A 15,862-nucleotide genomic window follows, 5' to 3' on the forward strand; every position below is an offset into this window, starting at 1 on the left:
AATAATAGGCAAACCATGATACAATTTGTGTTCCAAGGCTCCAAGGACAGTGTATGCATAAATGGGCGCTAGTAAAAGATAATTTTTGATTGGACAATTTGAAGCCAACCTATGAACCCTCCAATGGAAGACCCTGCAGAATTTGGAATGTTTCTTACTTAAACCCACCGGACAAAGAGAAGTCAGCCATTTTCCTCGATGCCAGTTTGAAGCCTGATGCCAGACTCCATTTTGGACGACACCCTGATGCCCTTTTCTCTATCGGAGAGAAAGAGACTTTAAGAATTCTCACCCTAGAGACTTTAACTTTGATTTGCCCCCCGTCTTGCCCATGCAGTAACTTTGCCCCATTCTCCTTGCCGCTGCAAGGAAGCTTGCCCTTAACTTTGCCCCTTTGAAATTTGCCCCATGCTGATCAACCGGTACCTGAAGGACGAAGACTTTTCTTGAATGCTGATTGTATTTGGTAAATATGAAAGGATAAATGTATTATGCATTGTGTTTTTCCTTTTAGGTACCAACTGCTATTTTGATAGAGTCCTAGCTAGAAGTTTTCCAAATTTGTGTTGACTAAATTCGTTTTGCATGAAGTCCCACATGCCAATGCTAATTAGAGGTTAGTCGAGGTTTTCATTCAATGTATCATGAAGAATTGAAATCTTGTTATGCTGACCAAATGTATGCAATTAGTCAAATACAGTTAGTCACATTGGTGATTTGCATTGCTATAACAGAGTGTATCATTATTCAGATTTTACGTAGATTGCGTTTCTTCCGCCGTTATGGACAGCTAGTAATGTTCATATACATATATCAATTGGTTTTGAGACATATATATATATTGTGCTAGCTTTGTTAATATAGGGAAATAAATTCACTAACTTTTAATAAACTGGTGTGGTTATTCATGACTGAAAGGTCATGGTGCGCCGAAATACCAACTGTTATTGATTTCTGATGTGCTATATTGACCTATTGATTGGGTATTGATTACCGATTACAGTAATTATTGATTATTGATCTGAGTGACTCGACTATTTTAGGATGAGTAGAGCCCGACTCGGTAAAAAGATTCACCGACCTCCAACGTGTCCAGGTACAGGTAATTTATAAGGGCTGGACGCGTTACCAGGAGCCATACGTGTCCTCACTACTGGCAAGACGCCGGGCCCTGACAGAATCCCCACAGAATATTATAAAACATTTGCCCCGCAACTGGCCCCACGACTGCAGGCGCTCTACGAGGAGGCCTTGCGTGCTGCCTCACTCCCTGCTTCCATGAGGGAAGTAATCCTCATCTCGATCCTCAAACAGGAGAAGGATCCTACAATCTTGAGCACTTATCGCCTGCTAGCACTCCTTAACGTGACTATAAAATACTGGCAAAAATATTAGTGGACTGCCTAGCTCCCCTAGTACCTGTCTTAGTACATGAGGATGAAAATGGTTTTGTACCAGCCCGCATCACCTCATTAAAATTGCGGTGCTTTTTCCTCCGCCAATCTTGCCCAGATCATGATGCCTAGTCCTTGATCTGGAAAAAGCCTTTGATTCTCTAGAGTGGTCTTCCCTTTTTGCACTCCAACTGAAATACGGAATTGGGTCTCACTTTATACGCCTAATACGCCTCCTATACACAATACTGACGGTAAGAGTAAGAACAGAACCCCTAATATCTGATCCAATTGAGATATGCAGAGGCACCCATCAGGGATGCCCCCTCTCTCCAAAATTGTTCTCCCTAGCCATAGAACCACTAGCAGTAGATTTGCGTGAGCGCGGCACTGAATGAGGAATACACTTAAGCTATGACACATATTGCTTCACTCTATGCAGATGATATTCTCATATACCTCAAAGATCTAGGGCCAGATGTATCATCTAACCCTTTTGCGATTCTGTAATAGCGATTTTTAAGAAATCGCTATTTCTAATTCGCAAAATGGTATGTATCATATTTGCGATTCGGTAATAGCGATTTCTTAAAAATCGCAAATGCTATTACCGAATCGCAAATTGCGATACAGACCCCATTCGCACCTATGGGCCTGCAGGCCCATATTTGCGAATTTTTTGCATTTCCCAAATTGCTAATTCCTAACTGGAATTCGCAATTTAGGAAATGCAAAACCTCAGGGTGCTGGGGGGGCCTAAGGCCCCCTCTGCTGCACCCCAAAAAATATTTTAGGACATGTAAGGCGCACACATGCCAAAGGGCACACATTTGGGATTTCTTATTTAGAGAATCGCAACTTGCGATTCTCTAAACGGGCTCGCAGTTTTAAGGAATCGCTATTTTAGCGATTCCTTAAAATTGCATTGCCAATGCCTTTCATACATACTGGAAGGCTCTTTTGCATCTGTTTGCGAATGAAAAAAGGCTTGATACATCTGGCCCCTAGACTCTATACGAAGCGCACTAAAGCACACCCTTAGTAAGTATGAAGAACTGTCTGGTCTGTGGGTCAATTGGACCAAATTCTGCCTCTTACAGCTGAATCCCATCACCCTACATTGCTCAGGACCCCTATTACCTGGCAACCAACCTCATTCTGGTACTTGGGAATCAGGGTGTACCACAGCCATGCGGATCTACTGGACAGCAAACCCAAGCGAGCGATCACATCGCTGAGAGCGCAAATGTCCTTCTGTAAGACAATCCCCCTATCGGTGGTGGGTCACATGGCGATACTTGAGATTGCAGCGCTCCCTAGATTGTTATACTACTTTGCAATCCTACCCTGTACTTCCACCCCAACTCTTTTGTACACTTGAAAGCACACTCAGGGACTTCATATGGACCGCTTCTCGCCCTCACATAGCGACCACTAAGCTGTACTTGCCGGCTGACTGCGTTGGGCTAACAGTCCCATACTTCGAACATTATTATCTTGCATCACAATTGTAGTATGTGGCACGCTGGCTGCGCTACCTGCGTGGGTACCTACTAAATAACTACACCTCTTCCACCGCTGCACAAAAGCACCTACGCCAGAGCCCCTGCATCTGCGAGTGGCATATTGCTGCTATCACTGTAGTTTACGTCTCACAACAGGAATACCTACATACGACCCCACACTGCCCCTACTGGGAACACTGAGAGGGAAGCACATCACCACCAGAACTGAACTGATCTTCTGGCATAAAGTGGGTATACACACAGTGGGGAACCTCTACGACGACGGGCGCTCCTCACTCATGAAGCTCTGATGGAAAGGGCGGGCCTCCAGTCGGCCATTTCCTACTCTATACTTCATGTACTTGGTGACAGCGGGCATTTGACTCACTGGCTAGCTGACTCCTTCCACACATACAACACCGCCACTTCTGTCACTTCGGGCCCGTTAGGAACGAGACTGTGACAGGCCATACTCTGATAGAGTGGTCCATAATATTGGAGAGCCCAAAATTGTCCCTTGTAGCGCCTGCTTCTGTCGGAAACAACTATATGTAGTGCATAGAGCCTACCTCACACCTGCCAAAATCAATAAATGCTTTCACCGAGTGGATGCTGAGTGCCCTTGGTGTCATCTGACAGACGCAAACCTTAAACATATGCTTTGTTACTGTCCTTGGCTGTGTCATTACTGGCAGGAAGTGAAACGCATTTTATCTCTTAGCACTGGGCATAGTGTATTGACCACATCGGAGGCCTGTCTGTTAGGCTTATATAAGTAAAGCAAATATAAGACGACGTCCTGCTTCATAGACCTCAGCCTACTGATAGCTAAACGACTCATCACCCGCAGGTGGAAGTCGTCAGACCCCACACTCCGACACATTGGGTACAATCATTGAGAATATGGTCACAAGCTGAGAACATTGCCCTGCATAGAGAAGAAATCCCATGGCTCCGTAAATATCCCATAGCCAGCGCATGGGACACTATCATGTCTGCCTTTCGGTCTGCAGCCCATAGCTCTACAGGTAGCACATCAGGGCTCCCCATTTTCGAACCCTTACCACTGGAGGAGACGTGCCCCCCACTTCTTGGACAGTCTGGACATCGTGAAGCACTAGACCTGACCTGACCACGCCTACGACAACATACAGTCGAATGATAGGGAACACTGCCACGTACTCCCTCCACTCGACGCTGATGTTGGGGGGCACACGGGAACTATGAGACACAAATATTGAATGTCTCTAGACTTTACCAGCACTGTTACATCGTTACATATAAAACATATTGTTTGTTTCACATCTGGACGCACGCACTCCACAGAGAACACACTTATAATGGAACAGCATATACTGCACTTGATGAACCTACTATGTCGCCATCACCTTCACACAATGGCCTATATATGTCAGTATCTGATAACTGGAAATCATGATCACTGCTGGATTATAACCCTACTGTACTGTGCACTATAGAACACAAATGCTACTCAACTAAAATGTGGAACGTTAGATCTTTTGAATTTGATACTGTACCTATGTTGATATGTCAAAAAGCAATAAACAGATTTAAACAAAAACAATGAAGGGTTGGGTCGAGAGGGCATGCTGTGAAAGATGTGAATGGATACTTTATATATGTATACTGCAGTGTTTTTTTTTTTATGGGGATGCCTTGTCTGACAGGTTGTGCTGTATTTTTGACTAAGAAGGGTGCTGTTTCTGTAAGCAGTAATGTGATTTAGTGTATATGGTAATATGGCCAGTAGTGTTTTAGGATCAGCCTACCAGACAGTGCACTTATCTGATTGCAAATGGCAGATTGTGGGCTTGCCAGAACATACAAGGGTTTGGAGCCTAGCTGTTACTTATCACTGGTGGGCTTTCCTGTCACTCATTTGTCTGCTTCTTATTCGTGTCTCAGCTTGTCAATCTTACATTTTTCTCCCCAATGAAGCATAGCCTCTTCACTGTCTCTTTTGACTGACCGGCTTCTATGCTTCCACTACTTGCTGTTCAAGAACTACTTTTTTCTTTTTTGTCTCCCCCACACTTGGTGTTGCTTACTGTCAACCAAGTGCTTCTCCGCATTCTCCAGCATGTTGCACTCGCTCTCATGACCTACCCCATCCGTTGCTTCCCCTTCCCACCCCCTTCATTATCACCTTTTGCTTCTCCTCCTCATCTCCTGCATTGCCTCCCCGACTTGTCCTCTGTGTTGCTCCCCTCCATCCGCACTCTCCCTGTTTTCTACCATCAGGCACGATTTCTCTTATTGATTTATTTGTTGGTCCAATTTGGATTAGCAAAAAAAAAAAAAGACAAAAAAAATGCAGCCACGTCATGTTTTTTTTTTTATTATTGTTTTCTTATTTACCCTTCCTGCACATCGTCTATTAAAAAAAACGCAGAAAAAACAATGACAAAACAAATCGGTCTCAAAAGCTAGATCTGCAAATGCTCATTTCGACATGTAAGCATTTCAGGAAGTACAGAAAGCCTAAAATAATATCCTGAGCCGCCCCACAGGGACCTTTTTTTTTTTTTTTAACAATCAACACTATCGTATGTCGTTCTTTAGTTGACCCATAACTGCGTAAAATGCCACAAAAACTCAAATATGTGCACCAAAATTGTTTTCTGTCGTAATTATCATGGGTGTGTGGACAGCAGACTCGTCGAGCCACGCACTCCACTCATTTGCCCACTTGAGCACCACTCACCCAGTTACAAACACGAGCTGAGTACAAGTACTGTACACAAGGAACAATCAAATCCTATTGCAACACAACGGCTGCAAGGGGCACCGCAGCTATAAAGCGATTACAGCCCCCACAATCACAAGTAACTGTGGTGCGGTTACAGCGGACAGCTAAAGTGCCTTAATGTGGCAAAAGCAAGATACAGGTAGAACCGAGAGTGCACAGCCGTCTGCGGTACTTCCTGTCTCGTATTACCCTGTAAGGAGATCGCCGAGTGAAAGCAACGGAACAGATAACGGCTTGACACTTCGCAGCATATAACTGTTATTTAGGAGCACAGTGCTTCTATTGAGCCTCAGCCACTCAAGTCGTTGCTAGGGACGCCGAACAGATCCAGCCTGACGAAAGGCTTGCAGCTTGCAAATACTTAGCGTCAAGCCTGGATAATTGGCTAGTTTTACGGCTGGTAACGTTTTCCGGGACAGTACGGTGACATCTTCCGGGGCATCAGCTGGGCGGTTTCCTAGTGGATGGGCGGGGCGTCGTTTAGGGGAGGGACACTTTACCTAACCATTCGGAGAGTTTCCGGGGAAATATAGTCGAAAGACCCTCCCAGTTCCGCCCGTTTGTCTGCCAATCAATTTGAAAACAGCTGTTTTATTATCTTCTCTCGTCTTGGTGTATATTACAGAGGCATTCGGGTGATAAAGATCTTCTGCTGGAAGGTAAGGACCACTTTTGGGAATCTTACATTTGGTTAGTGAGTTGGCATGTAGACATAGAAGAAAAAGAATATTAGTGAGTTCCACGGGTATTTGGTTTTTCAGAACAGTTATCCAGAGCTGGCCTTTTTTGCTGTGGTCACACAGGGAGCATAAAATGCTATATTGACGATTAACTTTAGTCACCCATATCTTAACTGGCAGGTTTTCATTTTGCCTATGTGGGACTTTTCCAGGTTTTCAGTGTTTTTATCGGTGGCATTTTATAGCACAATGTGTGGCACTTAAAATGACATCTTGTTCCGAGAAAAACAGATTGCAGTTAACCGATGAGATAAATGTCAACAATGCACCATTTTTTGAATTACAATGTCTAGAATAGGGGTTTTCAGCATTTTCTGTAATAAGCCAAACTCATCTTACAATGAAAATCCATCCGAGCTAATAAAACTATTAGAGATGTGATCGATAAAACACCAGGCAAGATTACATTAGAGGACATCATATGCAAAGATTACCCAATAGTGATCACTTCAGTACATAAGGCACAGTTGTGAGTAGTAATGTAACAGTGCTTTGTTAATGTGCAATGCCTCTATATGGGTAATACATAACAGCCATGGGTGGAATGCCCCTGGCACCAAACTAATATTAGTAATAAATCTCCCCAACACCCTTTGATTTGTCTCACTCAAATATCTGCTTTAACTATGTTTTGGAAATTTAAATATTTTACTCCCTACAACAGCTCATGAGTTCTGAAAATACCCACATTTTCATCTAGAAGACATGCTTTTCCATTTTGGTACACATATATTAATTCATCCAAGCATACATGTTAAATTTAGTTATAATTGTATGTATATGGAGCTTACTACCCATGACAAGGCATCAAAGCGCTTTTCGGCAAGTAGCACGCTACTCTGGAACCCAAGAAGAATTAGTGGTGGATTAGTATAGTATAGGGAAATATGAGTACAGTGTTAGTATGAGTTAATTTGAGCACAGGATATGTGAATTTGTTAGTTGGTTTGACTAGAGTAAAGGAGGGATAGAGGAGGGAAGAATCCAGAAGTGTTAATTGGGAGTTTATATTAATAGGATGAGTAAAGGAGAGGTAGAGGAGGGAAGAGTCTGCGGAAAGGGGTTAGGGAGATCATATTAGCAGGAGGGGTTTTGGATGAGTCAAAGGTGAAATAAATGAGGGAGAATTTAGTAGGGTTGTTTGGGAGATCATAGTAGTAAACTGAGGTTTGGGGTGAGCTAGATGCATTAGAGGAGGGAAGAGCTTAGGCTGGGTTATTTTGGAGATGAAAGTAGCAGAATGGGTTTGGGATGAGTCGGAGTGGGGATGGAGGATAGAGTGTGATGGGGAGACAAGGTAAAGCTTACGCGAGAGAACATTTATATTATTGTTCATTTTTTTTATTTATTTATTTATATATTTTTTAAAACAGTTATTTATATTTTTAATTTTAGTTATAGATTTAATTTTATTTTTATTTTTCTCTAGTACAGTAGGACTAGAATAATAAATATATATGTAAATACATTGTAAGGCAATCTATGTGCAAGGAATACATTAATGGGCATAATAATATGAGAAGTAAAATCGTTTTGTCTAAATACAGACTTTGGAATATTTGATGTTAATTAATAAGTGTACTTTTACAACATTCATTGATCTTTCCTCAATTTTTCAACAGAGAAAGGCTTGCTGCTAAATAGTTAAGATAACATTTGCCCATTGTAATATAAAAACACTATATACATATTTAGAATATATACATAATCAGATTATAAATATTTATCAACACAGGCATATGCAGTCCATTGCTGTTTGAATATGGTGGTTATGAAGGAAAGAGCCAAGTCTGTAGTTGTCTTCTGAAGACAAGATAGTTATCCGTGGGTCTTATATTTGGAGGTAATGAATTCCATAGTTTGGCTGCTTGAACAGAGAAGGATGTACCGCCTATTGTCTTTTTCTTGTATTTGGTATTTTAAGGCGGGGTGCCAATCTTGAGCAGAGGTGTGTTTGTTGAATGTAGTTGGTTATTTTGTTTCTGATGAAAAGCGGTCCTGTTCCATGTATAGCTTTGTGGGTGATACAAAGCAGCTTGAAGGTGGATATTCTGTAACCAGTATAGTGCTGTCAAGGCAGGGGAGATGTGGGCTTGTGGCTTTACATGTGATAGTAGCCTGGTAGCTGAGTTGTGAATACTTTGTATTTTTTTCATAATAGATAGAGATGATCCATGGTAGAGGCCATTGGCATAATCCAGTTTGGATAGTACAAGAGAGACAGTAGTCTGCACCTTGCGTGGAAATCCGAGGTGGGGGAAGATGGGTCTCAGAGTCTTCAAGGTGATGAAGTTTGATTGTGCTAATTTGTCCACTTGGGCATTCATTGTTAACTTGGAGTCCATGGTAATTCCAAGGCTTTTACGTCCTTGGATACTTGCGGAAGTGGTCCGTGATCGTCAGGCAAGGCGCACAGTGGGTCATAATTGTTCCAGGTGCCACATGTGAGTATTTCTGTTTTGGAAGCATTTAGTTTGAGAGGGATCCAAGTCATCCACTGATCAATGGCTCTGAGGCAACTGAATATTTGTGAGTTTTCAATGTCTTTGGGGCATTCCAATTTAAGTAGTATTTGTGTGTCATCTGCATAGTTGTAGCATGGGAGTTGAAAATCCTTGATCAATTCTGGTAATTACATCATGTAGATGTTGAAAAGCATAGGTGAGATGATTGCTCCATGGGGGACCTCTGATTTTGTGAGGTAGGGTTTGGACCAGAAGGGCGGGAGAATAGATAATATTATTTCTACTTTGAAGGTGGTATGTAATCCAGTCGAGAGCAGTCCCTTCTATTCAGGCTTCATAGAGTCTTTGAATTAGGGTGTCATGATCAACAGTATCAAAAGAAGCTAAGAGGTCCAAGAGAAGTAGTGCAGTAACTCCATTGCGGTCGACTGTGTTTTTAAGATCATCCCAAATTGCTATGAGTGCCGATTCAGTGCTTCTTACTGGGTGGAATCCAGTTTTGTAGTCTAAAAGTATGGAGTTGTCTTCAATGAATTGTGACAGCTGGGCGAATGCTGCTCTTTCTATCAGTTTACCCAGGAAAGTTTCATTTGTAATTGGCCTGTAGTTGTTGGGATCCTGCGGGTCTAGGCTGACTAGGCTGCACACAGGAGAGCTTCTTACAGGTATCTAGAGAGCTACCAGTAGCTCACAAGCTACTGTTTGGAGAAGCATGTTTTTAGAAAGGCCTTAAAACCTCAACAGTGCATCTGAAGTGTGTATGCAGGATCACTTCTTTGCTTCCTTTAATGGAAAGTGCTCCAGTTGAAAAAGTCATAACTGGCGGAAGGTGTCAGTTAAGACATGGCACATGGGCAGCTATGTCATGGACTTACCACATCAAACTACAAGGGTGTGGAATTTTTAAAATAATCTACTTGTCCAAGGGCCAAAATGCTAATGAAATCAACATGTCCTGAAAAATCCACTTGTCCCACCTACTTTCTACATCAATTATAAGGGCTGACACAGAAACATGTAATGTGTTTTTATTTTGTTTTATTAAACCAATAACTATTCAGGGCTTCGTAGTCATGCTAAAGAAAAACTTGAAAAACAGCTACATTATCTCTATTATCCAAAAGTATGGCAATTGTATAAGAATACAGCAGTAAATGATCTTGCATGGCAAGCTGCTCTAAGACTCATTATTAGCAATACTTCAGTAGTTATGATAGATGTGGCCTCTTCTGTCCTCATACATGCTTTGTGCCTCCTGTTGTAAGCCAGAGATTAATAGTTCTGCTGGGGTCATATTCCTCAAAGTTGGGCCCTTCTATTTTAAGAAGCATTAGATCTTGGAGAACATCTTGATTTAAGTGTGTTCTTAGTGGGTTCTTAATGACGTTAATTGCAGTAAACACACGTTCAGCTTCTGCTGTAGACACACTAAATGTGAACATCATCTCCACGAGCTTTAATATATTATAGTTAACTTAGAAGGTTTTGTTGCTAGCAGTGTGGAGTATGCAGGCAATACAGGAATGCCTTTCGTCGGAAAGCTTTTCATATGGGTTTTGAGTCCACAAAATTCCTCTACAAATGCCAACCACTCATCTGTGATGAAAAGTACTTCAAAATGTTGAACAATTGCCTCAGTATCAGAGAGTCCATATTTATACAGTTCCTCTGTACTCTCTGGCCATAGTGTATAATCAAATGCCTGAAACCCTTGAACTGGCATGGAATTAAACTTTGCCAGCCTCTCATCAATGTACTTAACTATACTGTCAATGAGCTCACTGTCACTTTGGATTGTTGCTGGTGGTGGACAGCAGCCTGATAACTTTATTTCCCAGCCATCAGTAGAAATGTTTCCAAACTTTTTTTCTTCAGGGTGGTACAGTTTTTTAAACTGCTGCATGTATTCACCCAACTCACTCTTAAGGCCTACTAGGGTCAATGCACACCTCTCTACAGCAGGTGGAACATGCAATAAAAGCAGTTCATTAGACTGAAATAATTCTGAAAGCTGAGACACTGGCTTCAGAACATCTCTCAGGCTGTAAAGGTTTATTTATACATGTAAAGCTAGTTACGATGGAGAGGTACATTTTTGCCTTAGCAGCAGAATCATCACTCCCAACTGCAACCCGCCCCTGGTGTAGAACCACTGTCTGCAGGTTTTGTTGCATGTCTGCCAAAGCCCCGGTTTTGCTGGATAGCCATACAACCTGTTTAATATCAGTGAAATGTGCAAGGTTTTCATTAATTATTCTTGAAATTCCTTTGGCATGTCTTCGTCTCTATACCAGTAAAATATAAAAATCCATTTAAAAGTTTCTTCAAACTGACAAATTGAGGGTTTGGATTTTACAGCATCTAGGATCCCAAGCAGAAGTTTGTGAGCTACACAGTGGAACAATAGAAGAAAAGGAATGTCTTTCTTTAGAAGTGCTGCAACTCCTCCCTTAGATCCCATCATAACTGCAGCACCGTCAAAATTGACAGCTATTAGTAATGGGCCTGGATATTCTGTAGACCTTACATCTACTAAATCCAAAGATAACCTTTGGATTCCTTTAGCTATACCATGGATACTCAAAGTACGGCCTGCGGGCTTCATGCAGCCCCTCTGACCATTACATGCGGCCCTTCGAGCAACTGGAGCACTGGGCAGCTGTTTGTTAGACTCTGCACTAACAATAAAAATATGAAATACATGCACAATCATTTATTTCAATCTCAATTTGTCTTAAAGAAAGGAAGTAACTAGGGACTCCAGCACTTAACTTTAGAAACGCCTTCATTTTTAAAGACCTCTTGCAACACAAGTGTGAAACTAAGACAGCCTCTTCAAAATTAAAAAAGTGTATTTAGTTAACATGCAGCACCTTTTCGCCTTAGTACAAATTATTTTATCAATGCATTGAGATGTATCTATTTAAAAGTGATAGTTTTCAAACATAAATTTGGAAAAATAAATTTGGAAACATTAATTATTTCCCTAACCCTGAGAACATCACCAATAGTAAATTAAAGAGACAAGTCACTTGGTATGTGCGCTTTATGGGAGGCCTGGGTTCCTATCATACATGAACAACATTACACTTTAATAAATCAAACATAGAAGCAGGTTTTGTGCAGCACACCATGAATCGGGTATTTCGAGGTCATCTTAAATGTGATAATGCAGAAAAAGGAGGGAAAGTGAGACTAAACAATTGTCTAGGATCACACAATTTGGAAAAGTGGGTAAGCCGGGATTAGTTCCAGGTTTTCTGCTTTCCCATTGTTTATTTCAGCCACTAGATGTATATAATTTACTTCTACATCTACCTTGTCACCAATCCCCCCAGCCACCCTACCCGACCCCCCCACTCCCCTGGCATCAATGCAGCCCCCAGGCACATCACAGACCAAACTTTTTGGCCCCTGGGAAAATGTTTGCGAGTACCCATGAGCTATACCATCCAGAACACCGCAAGCATGTGCATGTTCAAGTGGAACAAGATCCACAAATAGAGTGTAGGGTTTGCCATCATTGACTACTCTCACCAGCACAGTTTCCTGTTCAATGATGGCACTATCTGTGCTTCCGTCAGCAATAATGCAAATGAAGCGAAAATTTGAAACTATGTTTTTTGATGTCCTGTCGAAGTATATCTGCCTCACATCTTATGAACTCAGGCTTTTTCACGGTTTGTATAATTGTTCTCCTTTATCCACACCAGCTTTCTTCATAGCCCTTCATATGGTTTCCATGACTGAGAGTGGCTTACCTTGTTTTGCAATTAGGTAAGCATTGTTAAACAAGATAGTCAGTTTCTTTCTTTCTCTCTCCTTCAGCTTTTGCAGTGCTTGCATGATGAGGGGCTGCTCTGTAGGGGGACTGGAATTTGAGGTACTTGCTCTAAGAGTCTGAGACTGCAACACGTTTCTTTCATTTCCTGGCGGTGCCATAAAACACATATCATATATGGCTTGGTAGTTTCATGAGTTCTTATTGGTTCAATGCGCAACTGGTCTCATCCACTTAAGAATGCATTTCTACCTGAACCTGAATAGCTGACTGCTACAGTAGGATATTTTTGGCAAATATTGCAGTACGTTTTTGGTCCTTCTCCTTCCTGATTTTCCTTCAGGGGTAGCCATGGCCAGGATTCCACCCAGTGAGACAGAAAAACTTTTTCTTTTTTTCAGCATCATACTTTTTGTTCTTGTTTAGGTTGGGATTATGTGGGGTGGTACAGCACTAAACCTCAGTTGGTTCTTTTTCGTTTCCTTTTCCTGGCTTTTCTTTATCAGTGCCTTTACTTCTTTTGAATCCAAAGTTGAAAATACTTTGCTGAGATATATTTGCCTGTCAACAGAACAACGTGATCAAGTCTGAGACTACTTGATTCAGTTTTATAGTCACAGTCCAGAAATGTAGAGCTATTTGTTGCAAGAGCCTTTCATAGGAGACTCCAATAAATCTAGAGAAAGTTTTCCAAACTCTGAGAACGAGGGACTGAGGTAGCCTGCTGCAATGAAGCTTTATGCTGCTATGTTCGTAGTGATTCTGTTTCCTGCCAAGTTGTGAAGGCACTGAGTCTGGTGCTACACTGGCTGCACAGTACACGTAGAAGACAAGAAAAGATTTACACTAGAACAAGGATGTGGGCTTTGGAAAAGGACAAGTTTACGTAAATGGGATTCAAATCTACCATCCTTGTTACCATAAAAAAATTCAAAACCATTAGAAATTATGTATAATTGACTGCTTAAGAAAGATCGATATATAAAAAATAAATAAAAGTAAATAACAAACAGAAGGAAGGAAAAATGAAATAACGTTAAAAAAAGGAACAAAAGATAAAGAATGAAAGAAGGTAAATAAAAGGAAAGAGGCCAAAAAGGGAAGAAAAAGGGAAAGGCTAACGAGAAAGGAAGACAAAAAGGAAAGAAAGAAGAATGGATGGATGGAAGGAAATAGGTTCCTTATATAAAAAAACAAGATACTAAAAAACTAATTATACCCCACCTATGTAAATAAAACTGCTGCAAATTAAACACCACAAAATGTGTTTTTTCCTAGGCAAAGTTTATTAAAGAACAGTGGTGAAAAAGAGCTTAGGAATGCAATGAAATAGTAGCAGTCCACTTCAAGGAGAATGTTAAATAGTATTGGAAAGAAATAGGGACTAATGAAGCTGAAATGTGCCATCTGCTCACTTCCAATGTGTCCTACACACATTATATATATATATATATAATATAATATAATTTTAGTAAAATCAAAAGACCATGGCTAAAGCCAGACCTAAAAGGCTGTGATGACTCAACCGCATGCCATTCTAATTACACAGGCAACATGCATGTGTGATGATGTATACATGTATCGGAACGCATACGAGCGGAATAACTCCACTGCCGTTTCTTTTTTAGTTTACTGAACTGAGAAAGATCTCACTTTTCTGACCTATTGGCAGTGCCTTTTGCTGATGCTGTGCAGCATGCTCAGCAAAAAGCTTTTGTCCGAAGCCGTGTAGCATTGTAAAAATAAGAGCAAAAACGCACAGGCATGATGATGTGAGACCATTTCCTAGGCTGACAAATGTACAAGGATGTATGGAAGGATATGCATCAACATAAATGCCCCTATGGTATGAGCGTGCAGTTGTACTGTTAAAAAATCGACAGACTTTGGCTTGCCTACAGATAATTGTCTGTTTCATGTCCTGCCAGGTAGCTATATAGAGCTGTGTGGGATTCCCTTTATCTGACTAACCAACCTCCCATATTCTATACCCTTTACTTTTCCTACACGCTGACATTAACAGTGCTTAATTTTTCTAAATAAATCTAAGCCATGCAGATCCAAATGTCAGGCGCATGGACCCTTGTAAACCAGTGACTGAAGCCTCACACTCTGACCCAAGTGTCAAACACACCACTTATAAATCAAGGTCGCGTGCCATACCACAGAACCACAGCCCTCAATTTAGTTCTCTCAAACCTTCGTACCACATACAAGGCCCTCATCAAACATACCATGAGACCTGCGCATGACATACAAACACAAAACCAAAACACACCACGCACACACCCATCTAAGTCTACTACGAGAAATGTAAGCCTTTCACATTTGTCAAATGAGCACAGCACAGAACACACTTTTACACAGATCTTATTGCACATTATGGGCCCACATTTGACACGCAGACTCATGCAGTGATGTAAAGGTGCAGGTATGAATTATCTACATTTATTTAATTTGTGAAGGAAGGGAATCAGCATTCCTCAGAATAGGTGCAATACTTTTTAACAAGAGAGCACACACACTTACTTGTAATAAATGAGTACTTGAAAATATATTTCAGTGTGAAGCTCAGGACCCATATGTTCAAACAGGCCAATGTCATGTGTACATTCCCATGTGGCACCAGGGTCTGACTGGCCATCAGGCACAGCCCGATGGCTGGTCTGATAGGTCTGCATGTGGGCCAGTATTTTGACTGTTTGTGGGCACAGCTTTATGGTCTGCTAGGTGGTTTTACTATTGATTTCCCTGGTATTAAAACAAACGTTGCCTGTGGCAAGCCATGCTGTTTTCCACATCTCGCAAAACACTTAGGGGGTCATTCTGACCCCGGTGGGTGGCGGTCGCCGTCCGCCTGGCGGGAACCACCATTTGACCGCTCCGCGGTCAAAAGACCGCTGGCGGCATTCCGACCTTCCCGCTGGGCCAGCGGGCGCTAAAAATGTTAGCGCCCGCTGGCCCAGCGGGAAGGGGGCCTGCAACATTGAAGCCGGCTCCGAATAGAGCCGGCGGTGTTGCAGGTGTGCGACGGGTGCAGTTGCACCCGTCGCGCTTTTCACTGTCTGCTACGCAGACAGTGAAAAGCAGGCTGGGGCCCTGTTAGGGGGCCCCAGGACACCCGTTCCCGCCAGCCTCTTCCTGGCGGTGTAAACCGCCAGAAACAGGCTGGCGGGAAGGGGGGTCAGAATCCCCTGGGCAGCGCTG

General features: G+C 42.0%; 1 protein-coding gene across 2 annotated transcripts in view; it reads left to right on the forward strand.

Annotated features, from left to right (window-relative positions):
* The first annotated feature begins 6,223 nt into the window (after positions 1-6,223).
* SPATA7 (spermatogenesis associated 7) overlaps positions 6,224-15,862 on the forward strand; it is a 408,620-nt gene continuing 398,981 nt past the window's right edge. For both annotated transcript variants that reach the window (XM_069208136.1, XM_069208137.1), the window contains exon 1: positions 6,224-6,328. The gene's annotated coding sequence lies outside the window, so the exon portion shown is untranslated. The remainder of the gene's footprint in view (positions 6,329-15,862) is intronic.

Source organism: Pleurodeles waltl, chromosome 9 (genome assembly GCF_031143425.1).
Source record: "Pleurodeles waltl isolate 20211129_DDA chromosome 9, aPleWal1.hap1.20221129, whole genome shotgun sequence".
NCBI lineage: Eukaryota > Metazoa > Chordata > Amphibia > Caudata > Salamandridae > Pleurodeles > Pleurodeles waltl.